The 22,426-nt window shown below is 35.7% G+C and overlaps 2 pseudogenes; both read right to left on the minus strand.

Moving 5' to 3' along the window:
• Nucleotides 1-1,216: 1,216 nt before the first annotated feature.
• Nucleotides 1,217-14,979, minus strand: LOC143404309 (protein FAM50A pseudogene; annotated as a pseudogene).
• A 96-nt stretch (nt 14,980-15,075) lies between these two features.
• Nucleotides 15,076-15,632, minus strand: LOC143404310 (cell division control protein 42 homolog pseudogene; annotated as a pseudogene).
• Between the last annotated feature and the right edge of the window lie 6,794 nt (nt 15,633-22,426).

A 22,426-nucleotide genomic window follows, 5' to 3' on the forward strand; every position in this document is an offset into this window, starting at 1 on the left:
GCCTTGGGCATGGCTGACTGCAGTCATAGCATCTCTCTATGCCATTTTCATGCCTAGTAAAGGTCCCTGGAAGACAACTGCTGCAAACTCGCAGGCTTGTGTTGGTACAATGCTCAGAGACATAGGTTCCTACTGGACACTTGTCACAGGTTAGTACCTGGCCAGTGGCACGGTCAACATGGCGGTATGTGCCAGTGAGACTTGGGGCCTTTGGTTCTGGCAGAGCCATGATGATGGTGCTAGGGAATCTAAGCAAGAGAAAGTAGCCAGTGATCACAGTGGCTCCAATTTCACAGGTGATGTGGCTGCAATAGGCGAGGGTGGTGCTGCTGGGGGCTGGGGGGGTGCTCGCAGGGATGGGGGGGATGAGGGGGTGGGGGGGGCGTTGTAGCTGGAATCTGCTGCTCCAACCCCCCTTGTTCATTGCGGCAGCCAGGCAGCGAGGCAGAGGAGAAAGGTGGCAAGGGAGGTACTCAGCACCTGCCAAGTGGCGTGGCTGCCCAGGCTGAGAGAAACAGCCTCAGCTGTAGCCTGGGCCTCCAAGTGCACTCCTCAGACAGCAGCTGAGGAGAACCAGTGAGGAGGGCTGGCCCAGAGAGAGCAAAGGGACAACTTCCCATAGCAAAGCCTCCAGCCACTACCAAAACCCTCCTCCGCTGCCCAGACCCGCAGGCGAGGGACTGTCCATTCTTCTTTAAGTTAATTATTTCTGGTATTTTGTCACTTTGAAACGAAGCTAATTAACACAATATCTTTATAATCACTTTATAATTAAGGTCCTGTCTTACTTTCTTAATCTTCAATAGCATCAATCCTATTCTTGGTCCTTTGCTCTTATTATCTTATATATTTTCATAAATTGTATATAAATTTTAGAACCAGGCTGTTTAGTTACATACACATAAGCATACACACACATATACTCCCTTTTTGGGTTTTGATTATAATTTATTAAATGTGTAGAATTATTTACTGGTGAATTGGCAAATTTATAATATTAAATTTTCTCTCATAAACATTACATCTTCATTTATTTAGATCTTTTTTTTAACATGAGCACTTATTTATTGTAAAAGAAAAAAGCAATAACAGTTCCAGGGGATGAGTGGCTACTGTCCTCCTAGCACACAGCAGCACAGTCACAGAGGAGTCAGACTCTTGAGTTCTGGAGACCTGGGGCTTAACCAGGGACAGCCAAGGCCAAACCACTGGATGCTCACTGGATCTTATACTTGTCCCACTTCTTTTCAGGGTCATAGGGCTCCCAGTGGATGGCAGGGAAGATGTGCTTGTTCTTCTCATACCAGCTCCTCAGCACCACCTTTCCTGCATGAGACTCATACTTCTCCACAGTGGCATCGCTGAGTAGCCGCCCATCATCATGAACATCAAAGTTAAAGAGTGGCCAATTCTTCCCACATGCCTTGGTAACGATGAAGTCACAGAAACTGTGATGATGGGGAATGATTACTCCTCCTTGATGTACATGAGCTGCCCCACCCCGCTGACCTGAGCTCACTGAAGTCTTCAAGCAGGATCTCGAGTGCCTTCTGGAGGAACTGCTGCATTGTATTGCCCTTTTTCATTTTGACTGGCTGCTGGTGTCCAGAGCCAGCCCAGTAACTGAAGGTGATTTCAATCTCTTCACTCTTAATCTTCTGCTCGGCTTCTCACTCCTGCTACAGCTCTTCCCAGAGACAATTTTCCTCCTCCTCCCTTTCTTGGTCAGGCAAGAATCTGGTGTCCACATCTGGGTTCTTCCTCAATTTCCTTCTCTTTGTGGTGATCTCTTCCCTTTCCAGCTCCTCCTCATGCATGGCCACCTCCTACTTCTTTTCGCCTCCCTCCTCTTCTTCCTCCAAGGTGAAGGGCAGACTAGAGATCTTCTGCTTGGCCTTCTTCTTGCGCTCTTTTCTTGCAGCTTCTCCAGCTTAGCTGCAGCTCCTTTGACTACTCCCTCTTGGCCAGCTGCTTCTCCTGCTCCTTTACCAGTGCTTCCTGTTAGGCTTGCATGTCATTCAGGGTCACAAGACGGTGCTGGACTTGAGCTCTGCCTTCACAGCATCATAGTGGCAGAGAACTTCTTGTCAATGTTGGATTTTATTACATTCTCTTCTGCGATCCACTGCTTCCTCTGCTCCATCTGCTCCCGCTGCTCTTCCCATTTCTTCATCAGATTTTTGGCGCATCCTGCCTCTCTTGGGGCGCCCTTGTACTGAGCCTTGGTGGTGGCAGAGGTGGTGGCAGAGGCAACAATTGTGACAGCAGCCCTGCTAAATCCTAGATTTTTTTTTAACAGAAGGGATCAATGCTGAAAAATGTCTATTGGGAGATTTCTCAGTGAAAGCAGTTTCAGCAGTGTGACAAAGGGCTACATCAGACTGCAGAGGGCTGTTGAAAGAAAGGGAGGTGAGGAGGTGAGGTCTGTTATTGTGGTTTATTGATTTAGAAATATTGAGATAAAGAAAGAGAACAAATGAGCCAGTCTAAAGGTTATTTATTTTTTTAAGGATAGGTGAGCTTTGAGGAAGAATATTTGTCAGAGAAGGACATGTCGCACATGATGTGAAGAGAGGAGGTGGCTTATAGCCGACTGGGAGGGGTTGGAACCAACAGCTCAAGATGTGTGTGTGTGTGTGTGTGTGTGTGTGTGTGTGTATGTGTTGAGGTGGAAACTACAGTTTACCCATGGTAAATAGAGAAGACCTTGAAGGTGACATTTGAGTAGATCTGAAGGAAGTGACATGGAAGACTTGATGAATCCTGGGGGATTCTAGAGCTTTCTAGAAAAAAAAATAGAAAGAAGTAGCGGCTGAAGGGAGTTTGGAATAGAGTGAATGAGAAAGAGGATGCTAGGAGGTGTGTGATTGAAAAGGTAACAGGCTAGATCACATGAGGTCTTGCAGGAAATTGTGAGGACTTGGAATTTTACTGATATATTATTGGATGGTTTTAAACAAGTGTGTGACATGATATAACTTAAGTTGTAACACCCTCACTCTTGCTGGTGTATTGAGAGTAGCTAGGGTAAGGATGAAATCAAGGAGAGCAATTAGGATAGTTTTACAGCGCAGACAAAATTTGAGGGTGGCTTGTACTAGGATGGAAGAAGTAAGAACTGTTTGGATTATTGATATATTTTGAAATGGTGACAGGATTTTCTTCTGGGTCATGTGTATATGATACAAAAGAGGGTAGTCAGGAGTTTTGATATGAGCACTTAGAAGATTGGGGCTGCCATGTAGTGGGATGGACAAGATTGTGAGAGAAACTGGGTTAGGACAGAGTGCATATCAGAATCTAGTTTTGTTTTTGTTAAGTTTCAGATGCTAATCTGACATCTAAGTAAAAATGTCAAGTAGGCAACTTGAACTAGTAATCTGGAGTTCAAAGAAACACCCTAGCTAGAGAGAGGAGGTGGCTAATAGCTGACTGGGAGGGGTTGGAACCAACAGCTTTCAGAAAGTCTTTAAACCATGAGACTGGGAGAGATGACCAGGGAGAGAGAACACAGTATACTGAGTCCTAATATTTTCCAATGTTAAGAGACAGGGATGTTACAGTCTGTAAACAAGTCAGGATGGCACTGGCATTAGAGTGTGTAAACAAGTCAGGATGGCGCCTGGCATTTTGCCAGAGGGAGTGGTTTGTGAAGTAACGCCAGTGAGCCATTAAGTGTGGAGATTCCTTGTTGGTTGACTGCTGTATCTAGTTTATGTTAATTAAGATAAGCTGTGTGTAATGTATACATACCCCTTCTTTTCTACAATAAATGGCTCCCACTCCTGCTGTATCAATGTACACAAGTCACCCCCTGGTTATTTTGTTGCAGCCAGACTGCGGCACAGGGAAGATGGGCAGAATCAGACAAAGTGACCCAGAAGGAGCAACTAGAGAGAAAAGGGGAAACCAGTAGAATACTCTGTTCTGGAAGCGAAATACAGATGACAGTTTGGGAGGAGATTGTTCTCTCTGCCAAATGACCCTAATAAGCTAAGACATGGACAGGGGAAAGAACACTGGATTTAGCCCTGTGGAAGCCATTGGTGGAGTAATGGTGGTAAAATCTTAGTGGGTTCAAAAATGGCAAGGAGAGATTGGAGACAAGGGAGGTAACTGTTGATTAAGTGTTGTTGCAAGGACAGAGACAGAAACAGAGTGATAGTGGGGAAGGTGGGCACAAGAGTCTTCTTGTTTTTATTTATTTATGATGAAACTGCTTGAGCACTCATGTTTTGGGAAGAATTGGGATGACTTGGGGCCTGAGAATGAGTGTTAGGAATTGAACTGGTGGCTTGAGGAGATGCTTTAGGATTAGCAATAATCCCTGGAAAAAAATGAGGACAGAATTTGGCTGAGACAAGAATTTGAAACCAAAATTAGTAAAGCAATGTATCTCGTTGTCTTTCTTCAAATTCTTAATTTCATTTAATTATTTGAGAAATTCTCTGATGTGAATTTTTTTTTCTACTGAGGTACTGATGATTGAACCTAGGGGTGCTTAACCATTGAACTATATTTCCAGCCATTTTTTATGTTTTATTTAGAGACAAGGTCTCTCTGAGTCTGGCTTTGAACTAGCGATCCCTCTGCCTCAGCCTTCCAATCCACTGGGATTATGGGCTTGTGCCATTGTGCTGGCTCTGATGGCAATTTTAAAAACTTATGAAATTGGTTTGAACAGTATCATCTCAATGGGAATTATAATTCCATGGCTATTCAGATTTTTTTGACATTTTGGATATTATATATTGTAGATCCATAAAAATGGAAATTGTCTTTTAAGATCTGCAACTACAAAGGGTATTTGTCAGCATGACTCTATTGCTAGAGAGATTAGCAATGAAAAGAAGTTATGAAATGAGGTAATAAGCAGAAAGAAGGAGAAAAGTTGAAGAAGAAGCACTTGCAGATTGGGATGTAATAATACCGACTTAAATTTCTGCAGTTCTTTATAATTTATGGTGACAATGTATATATCATCTCATTTAATACTCTGAATAGTTCCTTATTGTAGGAATTATTCCTACATAAATTGTAGTTCAGGGCTGTTAGGTGGCCTCCACATCACAAAAGTAACAAGGGACAGAGCTCTACTATAATCCAGATTTTCTAACTTGATGTCATTTGATGTTTTCCAAATTTATGAATCACAATTTATATTTGAGCACATTCTTTCTTAAAAAATGTACAGCACAGATTTGATGGGTCAATGACAATGGACTGGGATGAATGGAAGAAGCATTTCCTATTGAAACCTGTCGGAAATGTTGAGGAAATTGCTCATTACTGGAATCATTTTACTGTAAGTAGTCTGTTTTTACTATTTGTTTATTTTATGTCATGGGCATAAAAATGTAACACAGTCTGTAAAATTATGTGTCAATGTGGCCTATGCCTTAGGTCCTTGTGTGAATTAAAGTAATTAATAAGTGAAAAGCATTTAGAATAACAATTGACATATTAAGCACCATACTTTTTTGGCTATTATGATTACCAGTAGAAAGTAAAGGACTTTGAACTGAAACTGGTATTTCAAAGCTGTGATGTCTGTTGTTTCTTTGTGAAATCTACATTTTTTCTTCAACACTTAATTTTCTCTTAACATTCTGTGTTATTGCTGGATGCTGTGGTGTACTTGTAGTTGGGAGACTGAGGCAGGTGAAGCACAAGTTCTAGTACAGCCTGGGATTACAGGTGTGCACCACTGCACCTGGCTTGTCATTTATAATCGTACAAAGAAGGTATTAGTATTGTTTCTACTTCACATTTGAGGAAACCGAGGCTCAGAGGAGTTGTTCAGTTAGGATTAGGGAGATCAGGATTTGATTCCATCTGATTCCTGGGCCCAGGTTCTTTCCCCTCAAAAATTCCAAGTTATGATACATGTATAACAGAACTTATTTTCTGCTTTAGGTATTACATGGAAATGATCAGACTTTCACCACTTCCATTATAGGTCAAGATGTAAAACAAAACTCTTTTAAATATGTTTTATATATTTTATATTTTTTTGTTAAAGTATAGTCTGACTGAAGATAACATAGCCATCCACTAGATCTTGAACTCTAATGAGACTCTGACATTATTGCCAATTAAAAAGCTACTAGCTCACTAGTAGTTTGTTTGATTTGAGTTTTGCCATAGCCAAAAAATTTATTAAAATTTGAAAGATTATTCTTTTTATGTTCAATCTTAGATAAATAATTTTCAATTGAAAATATGATAGATTTAAAAATTGGTAGTGTAAAGATTGTCATAACCATGATAATCTAGTTATTTTTAATTTATAATTGAAAATATTGTGAGATATTTAAAATTGTATTGTTTGGTAGAGCACAATATTTGAGAAAAGTCTGATGCTGATTTACTATGGAGCTGAGATATGTACAACATTCCTTAGATCTTATGAGGAGTTAGAACTTTCATTTGAGATCATCTAGTTGCTATTTAATTTGTTTTAAAAGGGAATTGATTTAGAAAAAAGATGGACTTTTCAGGATATCATTGATGAAGAAAGAAGACCTGACCAGTTGTGGAAATACCTGCTGGCCTGGGGCATAGCTGGTACCTGTGCTTGAACATGCACAGCACCATTGGAACGTCTAAAAATCCTAATGCAAGTGTGTTGCATGGCTCATGTGTATGTTTTTGAGTAACATGAATAATATGTGACACTTTAAAAAGAGAAGATTTTAGACAGGTGAATACTATTTTTATACTCTCATGTGCAAACTACTTTATTGCCAGTGATCTGGATTCATTTATTCAGTAGCTTCCAGGTGTTGAACTCATGTTGAGGTTACAAAAACTTAATGATATACTGTTTTTTTAAATCCATACACAATTTTTATGGATGGAGATTCATATGTTGACAAATTATTAAACACAGTCTAATAATCTATCATAGTGTTCTAGGGTGGGGCAAAATTAGAGAAGTCTCTCCTTTCTTTTGGAGATGGGTGATAAACATACAGTATTCTTTGATTCATGGAGAGAATCAAAATTGTGTCATGAAGAGACAGAGACTGGTCTAGGAGTTACACTCACTCTATATTCCCTACCATATGAAAGAACCTGTAATTGGTTGTGGTCCCTTTGAAGTAGGCCATACCTTAAATTGTTTGTGTGTGCCTTGGGACCAAGTTTCTATAGGACTGGTGATATAATTGTGACAAGGGGAGAGGAAGGGTTTCCACTCTTTCCATGTTGTACTTAAGGCAGAAATTATGGGTCTCCTGCAACAATCACTATCTACTTTTACCTTTTTGAGCCATGGAAGAACACATTTATTTCTAATTTTTACAGAAATAGAGATGAAGCAAGTGTGCTTGGTTGTAGATATTCTGAATTCAAAGAAGGGGAAAGGGGCACAAATCTTATTTTTTTTCAGTGTGCATATTTTTTCACCTGTGTTCAGTCCTGTACCTCATTAAATGAAAGAAGTGGGTGATTGATTTATAATGGGAATTGGCTCATGTGATTATAGAGGGTAAGAAGTTCTGAGATGTACTTTCTGCAAACTGGAGAACCAGGAGACCTTCTAGTATTCAAATCCACAGTCCTGAGGACTATGGTTCAACTCTCAGTCCAAGATCAAAGACTTGAGAACTGGGTGAAGGGTGAATCTACTGGTATAAGACTTTGAGTCCTGAGAGTCTGAGAACATGGAGACAAAGATGTCCCAGCTCAAGAAATTAGAATGAATTTGCTTTCCTCTACCTTAATGTTCTATAAAGACAGTCAAATGGTTGGATGATGCCCACTGATGGTGGCAAGAGTAGATCTATGCATTCAAAGCTAATCTCTTCTAGAAATACCCTCATAGAGATACATGTGAAACCAACTACAGGGCATTACTTAGCCCAGTCAAGTTGGCACATAAAATTAAACATCACACTCTCTATGCATTTTATTTTTTCTTAAGCATTTTTTATTAAAATGTCATCTTACTCAACATTTTTTGGAACTTTCTTCAATCATATTTTTAACTCTTCTGTCAAACTTATTATTTTAGCAATCAATACTTTGATGGTTCCTATTTTGTTCTTGTTTTTTTGGTACTTGCCATTCAACTCAAGTGTTCTTAACCACTGAACCACATCCCTAGCCTTTTTTATTCAATTTTTAAATTTTTGAGACAGGGTCTCAATAAGTGAGTCAGGTCTCACTAAGTTTTTTAGGATCTCACTAAGTTGCTGAGGGTGTTGAATTTTTGAACTTGCATTCCTCCTGCTTTAGCCTCATGACCTTCTGGGATTATAGGTATGTGCCACCACACCTGGCTTTTATGGTTATACTATCTTTTCTTCTTCTTCTTCTTTTTCTTTTTTTTTTTAATTGAGAGGGGTTTTTGCTATGTTGCTCAGGCTGGTCTTGAACTCAAATGTTCTTCCTACTAAAGCAATTACATACGTTCTAGTAAATTTTTCCAAGACCTGTTGTATTTATTGGCAAAACAAACTATTTTGTTCTATGGGTAGTAAGTAAATGTATCTGTTAGATTTTTTTAAGCAATTACCCTACTCCATTTTCACTCTGAGCTGTTGTTCCTTCCTCCACACTTAATTCCTTCTCTTTGGACACTGTCAGATTTGTTTCCTGAAATACTGTTCCCATCATATTTCATTATTCAACAGTGGTACCAATATTTACTGAGCAACATTCACCTTTCACAAAAGTTTTAGGACATATGTAGAATGTTATTTTATACTCTTTTGCTTTCCAGATTTTTTTGTATTTTAAGGTTTATTTCCCAAATTTTCCTTCCCTTGAAGGAAAAACTTTATCTTAAGTTTATTTATTTCTCAGAATATACCATATACACAGTTCATGGATTCATTAAATTCTAACTAAATTTAGTTGATATCATTGAAACCAAAGTAACATTTTTAATAAGGTGGGAATGATTAATTTTTAATTTTTATTGGTTCTTTTTAGTTATACATGACAGCAGAGTGTATTTGATATAATTATATAAGCAGGGAATGTATTTTATTCTAATTAAGACATCATTCTTATGGATGTACACCTTGGTATAATTCACAGTGAGGTATTCATACATGTACATAGAAAAATTATGTAAGATTAATTCCAGTACCTTTTCTTTTTCTATTCCCCCTCCCTTCCCTTCATTCCCCTTTGTCTAATCTGAACTTATGTTTTCTCACCACCCCGCCTTATTGTGGGTTAGCTTCCATATATCAGTGAAAACTTTTGGTTTTTGAGGATTGGCTTATTTCCCTTAGCATGATGGTCTTCAGGTCCATCATTTACTGGCAAATGTCATAAAGGCTGAGTAATACTCCATTGTGTATATATTCCACATTTTTTTTTATCCATTCATCTTTTGAAGTGCACTGAGATTTCATTTCACTCCAGTGAGAATGGCAATTATCAAGAATCCAAGTAACAATAATAAATGTTGGGAAGGTTATGGGGAAAAAGGTACACTTTTACATTGTTGGTGAGACTGCAAATTGGTGCAACCACTCTGAAATACAGTATGGAGGGAGATTCCTAGGAAACTAGGAATGGAACCACCATTTGACCCAGCTGTCCCATTCCTTAGTATATATCCAAACAATTTAAAATCACATAATACAGTCATGTAGGCACATTATAGCAGCATAATTCACAGTAGCTAAGCTATGATTATCTTGTTGAATGATAAAAGAAATGCAATTGTTCTTTCATTGAAATAACAGACTCTGCTTTGTACACATAGACATTCTAATGCAAGTAGGTATTTACTTTAGACCTATTTATTTTCTCACAATTTGGTAAAAGTTGCACAGTATTTTTATGTGCTTTATACATTTTATAACTATATCAAGAAATTTTATATAATAGATTCAGATTTATTCACAGGTTTTTTAAAAAATAAAGTATAATCAAATATATAAGGACTCTAAATTTCATTTTTAGTTTACATGCTTCACCTTCTTTTTAAAAAATACAATTATATATCTCCCTATATATCATCCTAAGTATTACTTTATTATTAATATGGACAAAGAAAATTATCTGTGGACTCTTTACATTCACTGGGGATATTTCCTGAAGTCATCATAGATTCCCATGTTTGAGAGTACCACTTTTGCACAAAATTTAATCACTATTACTTATGTGTGCAGAGGAGTAAGAATATATAGGTGCTAAATGACAAGCTAAACTCATTTATTGTTTATTGTTCTGCTAGAAACTATTCAAGCTCATCATTTCACCTACCTGCAAAATTACAAATTATTTTGTCACAGGCCTGAATAGTTAAAACTACTAATGTTAAATATTCATATGACAGATTGTATTATTTTGGGTAGTAGGAGCTGCTGCTTTTCCATGGGCCTGCTCCAATCCTTATTTCTCCCTCCAAAGAAAAGTATGTGTTTTCACATTACTTATGCTGTGGGATTTAGGAGAAGATCAGAATGTAGTTTCTAATAGAGGTCACATCCATTCTATCTCAAACAGGATCAACCATTGTGTGAAGTAATACAGGAAGCCGACACACGCAGGGCATACAGTTCCAAGAAAGAAATGCTAGACCACAGATAGATCAAAATATGAAGGATGAAAGTATGTAACTTTAACTCCATAGTGAATATTCACTAATGCAGAGAAATTAAACCTTGTAATCATTCTTTCACTTTGCAGTAATGGATGCAAAACCTTAAGATATATTAATGAGAAAGATAACACTGTTTCTGATCTCACCAAGTTTTTAGTTTCTAGAGGAAATATGAAATTTTATATCATTCTAGTCAGCAAATATTAACGATAATAGTGATGGTTACAATTTATAATGATAATATTAATATTAATTGCATTGAATTGAGTCATTACCTGGTAGGCATTGTGCTAACTACTTGCCTATGTTGTTCCAATTTAATACTCCAAAGAACATTTGGAACAAGTTGTTTTGTTTTCATTTTTACTAAATGAGAAAATTCTTAAGAGTAGCCTGCCCAGAGCTAAAGAGCTACTAAGTGGCAAACTAGGAATTTTTCCCTGGTCTCTCTCTTTGGCTTAGACTCCTGTACAACAGTTTTTACAAAAAGGATATATGTATATCAAGTTAAAATTGATAAACTTTTAACTTCTTCTTACTTATTTTATGGCACACAATCATTACCAGCCAATGCAAGGCTAATTGTTTCATTTTTTCCCTATTTCTTTTAGAGAATCATTCTAATGCATTTATTGTATATTTATTTTTCATAAAACATGTATTATTTTATTTATGTGTCATTTTAATGTTTTATTAGTGCATTATAGTTATATATAATTTGGGGTTCATTTTGAGATAATCACACCAGCATTTGCTCCACTTCTGTCCCTAGTACTTCTTCTTTTCTTCTCTTCTTTCCCCCATCCATGTTCACCTCACCATATTCCCTTTCCTCTACTCTACTGGTCTTTTATTTACTTATACATTTTTAATTTTATACACCATTTTTAATTGGTGTTTAATAGATGCACATAAAGGTGAAAATCACCGTGGTATATTCATCTGTATACATAGCATAATTTGGCCAATTGCATTCAATCGTTCCTCTCTTTTCCCATCCTGTCTCCTTCCCCCTCTGCTCCACTGATTTTCATGGGATTTGCACTCCTTTCTTTTTCCCTTGTTTCTGGCTTCTGAATATGAAAGAAAACAGTATACCCTTGACTTTCTGGATCTGTCTTATTTCACTTAGATGCTGTTCTCCAGTTCTATTCATCTAATAGCAAATGCCATGCATATCAATTTTTTTAAATTTATAGTTTAGAAAGAATTTGAGATTCATAAAAGTTTGCAAAGAAGTTTCACATGGAGAACCATAAAACATTCACCCCATTTCCCTCAGCTTCTCCTAATGGGGGTGTCTTATATAACTGAAGTATGGTATCATTAAGAAATTGACATTAGTGTGATACTGTTAACTAGCCTATAGATCTGATTTGGTTTCTAGTTTTTACATTATCTCATCTGTGTGTCTGTGTGTTTGTGCATACATGCTCACACTTGCATGTATGTATGCATGTAGCTCTGTGACATGTGACTCCATGTATAACTTCATGTAACCATTACCACAATCAAGGTACTGAACTAATCCATCACCACAAAGGTCTTTGTGTCTGCCTTTATAGTTAACACCTACCCACTCTACTGCCACACTTGAACTCTAACAACTGCTAATCAGTTCTCTCTATATATGATTTTATTATGTTGAAAATGTTATGTAAATTGAATCATACTGCATATAACCTTTTGAGTGGTTTTATTCACTAATCATAATGCCCTCGAGATCCATCCAAGCGGATGCATGCATTGGTAGTTTATTCCTATTTTTGCTGAATAGTATTCCCTCTTAGTGATGTCAGAATTTATTTAAACTTTCATCCACTGAAGGACATTTAGGTAGTTCCATTTTTTTTACTAATACAACTAATATGAATATTTCACATGTAGATTCTTACATGACACATATGTTTCATTTCTCAGGGAATGCCCAAGGATATGAGTCAATCATATAATGAGTGCCTGTTTTATTTTATAAGAAATTGCCAAACAATGTTCCAAAATGGTTGTACCATTTTATATTCCTCTCCAGCAATCTGGAGAAGACCAGTTTCCATTTTCATCCACTCTGAATCACCATTTATTGTTATGGAGTTTTGTTTTGTTTTGTTTTGTTTTCAAAGAAGTGCTAATGGTTGTGTAGACTGCTACACAATATTTGCATTTCTCTAATGTTAAACATCTTTTCATATACTTATTTGCCATTCATATTCCCTAATTGTGTTGTTTGCTTATTTTCTAATTGGATTGCTGATTTTTGACTATTAAGCATTTTAAAAATATTGTTTTAAAAATTTTATTATAAAATGTCCCAGTTTAGCCATTTGAAAGTGTGCAGTTCAGTGCCTTTAACTACATTCACATTGTTGTGTAGCCATCATCACTATCCATCTCCAGAACTTTTTTGTCATCCCAAACAGAAACTACCCAGTACATAATAAGTACTCATTAGCCTTTTCCCAAGCTCCTAAAAATTGGTATTCTACTTTTTGTGTCTATGAATTTAACTATTTGAATGTTTTTGTCCAGTGTTTGTTGCTATAACAAAATACCTGAGGCAGGCAACTTTATAAAGAAAAAGATTTGTTTAGCTCAAAGTTTTGGAGGCTGAAAGTATAAGCTGAAGCATCTTTGTTGAGTTTAGCTTCTGGTGAGGACCCTCTTGGTTATATCACATCATGCCAGATAACCTCATAGTGGGAGAGTTTATGTTTGGGGGAGATTCCATGACAAGAAAGAAAGCCAGAGATTTAGAGGTCAGGACATTCTTATTCTTTGGAACCTAGCCCCCTCTGAAAGGCATCATTGATCTTTTCCAATGGTAATGTCTCCAGTGACTCAACCACCTTCATCAGGCCACACCTCTTAAAGCTTCCAGCACATATAAATCATAGCATCTCTGTACCTTATATAATTGAAATAATAATATATTTGCCATTTGTTTCTGGCTTATTTCATTGAGCATAATTTTTTTTTTATGTTTCAACCATGTTGTATGTGTATCAGAATTCCATTCCTTTTTTTTTTGGTTAGTTTTTTGAGGGTTTCTTTTGTGATAAAAATTTCTAAAATTAAATTCTCCATCCAACATTTTTAAAAACTAGAAATTACAACCAAAATAAGCTGGAAGAAAAGAAAAACCCTCTTAACACTTACAGAGATTCTCTTCCAGACTGTTTCCATGATTTTCATTAGAGAATCATTAGAGAATCTCAATAGGATAGAGGGTCTTTATGTGCCAAACAGAAATAAAGGACTTCCCCTGAATGTTCCCCTTGTTGGTAAGTATTCTCTCCACATCTCTGGCTTCTTAATGAAGCAGGCCAACATTCTCAAACATGAAAGGATGCCAGTCATTTTGTAGGCATCTGTATTCTGCCACCACACCGCTATGTGCCAAGTCTACAGCTGAGTTCCAAGAAGGCCATACAATTTTGAGTTGCAAATCTGTGCTAAGTATATAAGACAATGACTGACAGGAAACTTTTTTTTTTAATTATAGACTCAATACACGTGGTTTATTTTTTCAGTGGAAGAAGTTAGAAATTAACTACCCCCCCCAAAAAAAAAACCCCAGCAAATAGCAAACAAATTTCCTTGGAAATCAGTCACATGTAGAGTGCACCCTAGAAAAGAGAAGAGGCAAAACAGTTGCCACTCACTTTCATGAGTTTCATCAAATACTGGATCTATTCAAGGTGAAGAGAAAAGGCAACTTTGAATAAGGAGCATTATATTAAATGGGTCATTTACTGTAATCCTTCCTAAGAACACCAGGTTGTAAAAACATTTTCTAAACTAGATTGAGGAAGTTGAATGTGGTGGAATCAATCTATCCTTTTCACCTAAAGCTGCCCACTAATTAATGAATTTAAAAAAAAACTATAAAAAATTCCAAACACATTCCCCTCACTCCAACAAAAGAAGAGGAAGAAACAAACAAAAAATTAAGATGTCCCAGATTTCTCTCCTGGTTGGAACCAGGGAATGGCTTCAACAAACTGGTCTGTTACAAAGTCATCACAAGCATGTTTGCTTTTTTGTGTGTGGTGGGGGGTGCTTACCCAGGACTGAACTCAGGGAACTTGATTACTAACTCACACCTCCAGCCCTATTTTGTATTTTATTTAGAGACAGGGTCTAACTGAGTTCCTTAGTACCTTGTTTTTGCTGAGGCTGGCGTTGAACTGGCAATCTTCCTGCCTCAGCCTCCTGAGCTGCTGGGATTACAGGCATGCAACACTGCACCTGGCATGTTTTGCTTTTGAACAACAACAAAAATAGAGTTTTTTTAAAAAACAATAAAACAAAAACCAGTACTGATCACTTTTCTGACAATACACAATTACTCAAAATTAACTAGTATAGGGGAAGGCAGGCATACCTGTGGGCCTTGTCTGACACAAGTGCATGTGGGTAGGTGTATGACATTTGTATTAAAGCAGAAACAAATTTTAACTTTTAATCTTTACTTTGATTTAAACATTGCTTTTAGTGTGATGGTGACATCAGCTGTGCAGAAAGGGCTCTCTGTCATAGCAGTACATGTGGCTGTGACTCTTCTTCAGTTCTGGAGGCTCCAAGGCAGTCAGTATTCATACTCTGTAGGCCTTCCTGTGTGAGTGCAGAACACTCCACATACTTGACAGTCTTCAGATCACTGGCCAGTTTTCAGCAGTCTCTGGAGAGAGAGGCTTATTTGTTCTTGGCAAGTTTCTCAAAAATAGAAGGGTCATCTTTTGTAAGCAAAAAGTGGATGTTTGGACAATGGTGAGTATCTCAGGCAACCACTTTAATTTTACATTTCCAGTAGTGGAGAGACCACTGAAAAACAGACAAGAAATATATCTGTTCATGGATAATTCAGCAGTTGTAATCTGTCATAATTCTCTTGCCCTGCACTGTCAAATATCAAAGAATATGTATTTCTCTGCCAATCCTAACTGACTGCATAGTTGTGAAAAATAGTTGGTACATATTCAGGTGGAAACTTGTTTGTTGTGTGGGATATCAGGAGACATGTTTTACCAATGGCACCATAGCCCACAACATCACACTTAATCATCTGTGTTGCAGAAATAGTTTTGTGTTTACTTTAAATATTTCAAATTTGATGTTGCCCTCAGCTCCTCCACTGGGCCATTGACAGCACTATCAAGGGTCTTCTAGCCTGCCAGATAGGGACATACACTGGCTGTTTCTATGATTTTTGACCACTTTATATATTTTATATAAATGAAATCAAATAGTATTTGTCCTTTTATGACTTATTTCACTTAGGAAGTCAAGGTAAGTTTATCCATATTATAAGTTATGACAGGATTTCTTTTCAAAGGCCAAATATTTTGTTGTGTATTTGTGTACACTTGTGTATGTGAACATACCTTACATTTTCTTTATTCATTCTTATTTTAGTAGGCCTTTGTATGAAACAAAGGCTTTTGTGAATAATGATGCAATATACATGGGTATGCATATAACTCTTCAAGATCTTTTTTTTTATTCTTTGGATATATACTCCAAAGTGGAGTTGGTATTTCATACACTAATTCTATTTCTAATTTTTAAAGGAGCTTAATGTTTTCCACAGTGACCATACTATTTACATTCCCACCAACAGTGCACAGTGTTCTAATGATTTTCATCTCCCAAAGGATTAGTGATGTTGAGAATTGTTTCATGTGCTTCTTAGTCATAGTATATCTTCTTTGGAGAAGTATCTAGTCACATCCTTTGCCCATATTTGAATTTGGTTGTTTGGGATTATTTTGTTTGGTTGTAGGGATCATTGTATATTCTGGATATTATACTCTTATCAGATATGGTTTGTAAATAGTTTCTCCCATATTGTAAGTTGTCTTTTCAACTTGAAAGGTCCTGGGTTCATTTTCCAGTAAAACATACACACACAGACACACACACACACACACATACACACACACACACGTTATAATTTGCTAAATCCATTTTTTATCTTTTTTAACATTGTTTCTTATATCTGTTCATTCCATTGTTTATAGCAAGTCTTTTAATCTGACTCATAGAATTCTACATAATGTGCATCTATACATTTTATATATTCATGGAGGGATACCTAGATTGCCTCCAGCTCTCAGCTACCACAAACAAGATTTTGATGAACCTAGAGGTATCTTTATAGATATATATGATCATTTTCCTGGCAGAGATTACATATCTGCTACATATGCCATATTCTTATGTTCTTTAACTAAATATTAACAAATTTATTTCCATAATTACTGGAAGGAATTCCAATCTATGTTCCTACTGACCATCAAAGTGGCTTATGATGTGCCTCAGGCCTATTAACACATTATCCACTAATATTATGGGTGAAAAACAGTATCTAATTCTAATTGTAGTTCTATTACTGATGAATTTGAATACTTATTGATGTTTATTTGTCCTTTGTGGAAAGTTTTCTTTTCTATAAAGTAGTCATTTGCCTTTATTTCTTTTTCTATTGACAGTTCTTCATTTCCCTTGTTGATTTATAAGGTTCTTCGTACATTCTAGATATTGTCTATTGTCAGTTTTAGATATTTCATATCTTTCCTCAGCTTGACACCCACCTGACTTCATCTATATTGTTCATCACTATATTTTGTTTCAAGATCCTACCCCACTGCATGTCACGAAAAAAAGCTCTCACATTATCTTTTACTAACTTTTTGAATAACAGGTGTTATAAGTCTTCTAGTAGCAACAACAAAAAAGTGGATATTAGTTTGCTGGGATGGCCATACACAGTACCACAAACTGGGTGGCATAAGTGACAAAAATGTATTGTCTCACAATTTGGAAACAAGTAGTTCAAAATCAGGGTGTTAGCAAGGTTGGCTTCTCCTAAGGGCTGTGAGGGAAAATCTGATCCAAGCCTCTCTCTTTATTTAGAATGGGATCTTCATGTTCACATGAAATTCTTCCTGTAGTTCACATCATCGTCTCTTTGGGTATGTGTGTGCCCAAATTTCCTCTTATAAAAATACCAGTCAGATTAGATTAGGGTCCACCCTAATGACCATTTTAACTTAATGACCTCTGTGAAGTTCAATTTCCAAATAAAGTCACATTCAGATACACTGGAGGCAAGGATTACAATTTTTAAATTTGTGGGGAGGGATCCATTCAAACAAAATGAAAATGTTTAGTTTTGAGAAGTATTTATATACTACAGATGGCATTCCTTTTTTATTTTTATTTTTTTATTTATATGTGACAGTGGAATTCATTACAATTCTTATTACACATACAGAGCACAATTTTTCATATCTCTGGTTGTATACAAAGTATATTCACACCAGTTTGTGATGGCATTCTTTTTTAAAACAATTTACAGTCAGGCATGGTAATGCATGCCTGTAATCCAATGGCTGGAGAGACTGAGGCAAGAGGATTGCCAGTTGAAAGCCAGCCTCAGCAAATTAGTGAGGCTCTAAGCAAATTGGTGAGACCTTTCTCAAAAAAAAAAAAAGAAAGAAAGAAAGAAAAAAGAAAGAAAGAAAGAAAATTTACAAATGTATTTATTGAGATATGAAATATTCCTCCCATACTCCCATTCGCTATCCCACTCTAGATAGGGCAGAGGGGTTGGAAGGGAAGGGAGAGGGCATGGGTTATTAATGATGGTGGAATGTGTACATGTATGTACATGTATGCGGACGTGAATAGGTGTGAATATACTGTGTATACAACCAGAGATATGAAAAATTGTGCTGTATATATGTAATAAGAATTGTAATGCATTCCACTGTCATATATAAATAAAAAAAGAGAGAAAATATTTATGTTTTTATTAATTTAATCTGCTCCTAGGTATGTAGTCTATGAAATAATCTAAAACACACAGAAAAGTCATATTATATGATAATATTGATCATACCATTATTCATAATTATATAAAAGGAAGAAACAGCCTTTACAATTAACAGAAAATATTTACTTTGACCAGAATTAAAAAATTACAAAATTATACCTATGACAATATAGTATACAAATGTGAAATCTAGTAATTAAAAAATAGTTGGATATATGCAATTTATAAAAATATGACTGTATAAAAATTATTAGAAAGAAATATATGTAATTTGATTTTAAAATATGATTATGGTTTTATAATTTATGATTTTAAAATATAGTACTACATTTAAAATATAATATTAATATGTTAATATTAATATAATGGAATCATTTTTAACATAACGTAATGAACCTTTGATTATTCTAGGTAATGCACTAAACTCATTGGCAAAATGTTCAAAATTACATTTTATATATTAATTTAAAATCATTAATTTATTATTTCTAGCAGTAACACCAAATACTAACCCTGCTAACCCAAGTAGTCTGCTAACAATCACTTATAGTTCTTTAATCCTTCTTTTATCCTTCAGTAAATCAATAGAAATAGATTTTATATTTAAAGAACATATTTTGTGATATCTTTGAATTAATTTAGTTTTTCATAAATATGAAACATTTCAACTTTCAGATAGGGGTATAAATTTTACCTCAAATTTCATACTCAAATTAAGCAGATATTAACTTTTGATTATATTTTCTTCAGATCTTTCTTATTTTGTTTGAAAAGAAATAAACCATATCAGGTATATCCAAAGATTCACCTCTCTTTTTCTTTCTTTCCTCTCTAGAATTAATGACTATCCTATAATCAGGGTTCTGTATACTTTTAATGCTTTAGACTTTTCTGTGTATTCAAGTATATGCAAAGTATATGTGATCTAATGTGTTGTATATATTTAGTGTACTATAACATATACACTGTATAAATATTTGATGTATTTTAAAATTATACATAAATATATTAGACATAGCCATATAGACCATATAGACACGCATAGCTGTATACATTAGTATTATCTATGTTTTAAGCTTTTACAGAAAAGGTTTTTATTATACATGTCCTTTTATGACTTGTTTACTCAATCATTTTGTCTTGGGTATTTATTTTTGTTCACATAAATCTACTTCTTTAATTTTATATGATGTAGGGTGTTTCCCCATGTATAAATAACATTTAAGGATTTCCCTAGAGTATATTTAGAAAGAAATGTAATTACTGTGCAATTTCACATCTCTAATTTTTAAGGTATTACCAAGTTGATCTTCAGAATACTTGTACTGGTTTACTATCTTCCTATAAATTGTATAAATATTTTAAATAAAATATTAATTTTCATTTGCTATATATAATATGTACCAGTTATAGAACATTTATTTTATACGTTCTGGGTTTTTTAGGTTTTAATACAACTGCAGGGGTTGATGACAAAACAGGATTTATATATGGAGGAAATCACTTAAATTGTGGCACATGGTTGGATAAAATGGGAAAAAGTGAGAGAGCTAGAAACAGAGCAATCCCAGCCACTCCAAGGTAGTGTTTATTTTAAAGTGCTTTTGTAATTATGCCATTTTCTAAAAATTTATTTTTTTAAATATTTGTCTTTTAGTTGTAGGTGGACACAATACCTTTATTTTACTTTTTTTATGTGGTGCTAAGGATTGAACCCAGTGCCTCAGGCATGCTAGGTGAGCGTTCTACAACTTGAGCCACAACCCCAGCCTCTAATTATACCCTTTTTTTAAAAGAGAGAGAGAGAGAGAGAGAGAGAGAGAGAGAGAGAGAGAGCGCATTTTTTAAATATTTATTTTCTAGTTTTCGGCGGATACAACATCCCTGTTGGCATGTGGTCCTGAGGATCGAACCCGGGCTGCAAGCATGCCAGGAGAGCGCACTACTGCTTGACCCTCATCCCCAGCCCAAATTATGCCCTGTTAATTTACCATTTTGGTTTTTAAAAACAAATACTTGTGGAATATTTAACTGTATTATTGATGTATTCTTCATATTAAATCCATAAAAATCTGCCTCTCTTCCTCTCTTCTATTTTCTGACTCATCCTTTCTTTCTCCTCGTTACACAGATATGTTCCTTTTGATATATGGTATATAGCAAAGCTGTCTGTTCTTTTTTTTTTTTTTTAGAAATTATCAAGGTTTTAGCCTCTGCAAGTACTTCAAAATCACATCTTATGATCTTTTATCCCAATGGTTAATAGTTCATTGTGCATATCTTTTTTAAATATGAGCAACCATCAGTTATTCTGTCTTTTATTTTCACTTCATAAAAAGGGAATCTTTTTTGTTCCTAATTCTTTAAACTTTTGCCCCAGAATTTGTCTCTTAAGAGTTTTTCTTTTTTTATTTCAGAAGCTATCAACAAATAGCTTCTTGTACTGTATTAAACTAAGAAGCTCTTTTCTTCAAATTCTATCTTCAGTCAGAATTATCCAAAAAGTAATTTTTAAATAGTTGCTACTAAACTGAGAGGTGTAGGTCCCTGGTAGAACACTTTCCTAACTTGGGTGAGGCCTGGTTTCAATCCCCAGCAAAAATATATATTCCTAATAAAGTCAGGATTTCTTAGTAGATAGTTGCTTTTATAATGAAATGGTTATACTATTCATCAGAATTGTTTATTGAATACCTTCTTAAAATAGTGCCTAAATGAATCCTACTTAGAGAATAAAATTTATTTTTAATTTTAGAGATGGGTCTGCTGTGGAAATTGTGGGCTTGTGTAAATCTGCCATTCATTGGTTGCTGGAATTATCATATATATATATATTTTTTTTTTCCTTATCATGAAGTTAGAGTAAAAAGACATGGTAAGCTGTTCCTTTTATTTCCAAAGAAACTACTAATACTGTCTGTATTTTTTTAAGCTGATAATATTTATTTATTTATTTAGCGCATTTTTTATTCCTCTTCTTTTCTTTTTTTTTAATTTAATTTCAATTTATTCATTTCTTTGGCTGATTTTTTTAATTAATTTTTATTGTTGGTTGTTCAAAACATTACATAGTTCTTGATATATCATATTTCACACTTTGATTCAAGTGGGATATGAACTCCCATTTTTACCTCGTATACAGATTGCAGAATCACATGAGTTGCACATCCATTGATTTACATATTGCCATACTAGTGTCTGTTGTATTCTGCTGCCTTTTCTATCCTCTACTATCCCCCCTCCCCCCCTCCTCTTCTCTCTCTAACCCCTCTACTGTAATTCATTTCTCCCCCTTATATTTTCCCCCCTTTCCCCTCACTTCCTCTTGTATGTAATTTTGTATACCCCTGAGGGTCTCCTTCCATTTACATGCAATTTCCCTTCTCTCTCCCTTTCCCTCCTACCTCTCATCCCTGTTTAATGTTAATCTTCTTCTCATGCTCTTTGTCCCTACTCTCTTCTTAGTTACTCTCCTTATATCAAAGAAGACATTTGGCATTTGTTTTTAAGGGATTAGCTAGCTTCACTTAGCATCATCTGCTCTAATGCCATCCATTTCCCTCCAAATTCTATGATTTTGTCATTTTTTAATGCAGAGTAATACTCCATTGTGTATAAATGCCACATTTTTTTTTATCCATTCGTCTATTGAAGGGCATCTAGGTTGGTTCCACAGTCTTGCTATTGTGAGTTGTTCTGCTATGAACATGGATGTAGCAGTTTCCCTATAGTGTGCTCTTTTAGGTCTTTAGGGAATAGACTGAGTAGGGGAATAGCTGGGTTAAATGGTGGTTCCATTCCGAGCTTTCCAAGAAATCTCCATACTGCTTTCCAAATTGGCCGCACCAATTTGCAGTCCCACCAGCAATGTACAAGTGAACCCTTTTCCCCACATCCTCGCCAGCACTTGTTGTTGTTTGACTTCCTAATGGCTGCCAATCTTACTGGAGTGAGATGGTATGTTAGGGTGGTTTTGATTTGCATTTCTCTGACTGCTAGAGATGGTGAGCATTTTTTCATGT

The sequence above is a fragment of the Callospermophilus lateralis genome, chromosome 7, assembly GCF_048772815.1.
Source record: "Callospermophilus lateralis isolate mCalLat2 chromosome 7, mCalLat2.hap1, whole genome shotgun sequence".
In the NCBI taxonomy this organism is placed as follows: domain Eukaryota; kingdom Metazoa; phylum Chordata; class Mammalia; order Rodentia; family Sciuridae; genus Callospermophilus; species Callospermophilus lateralis.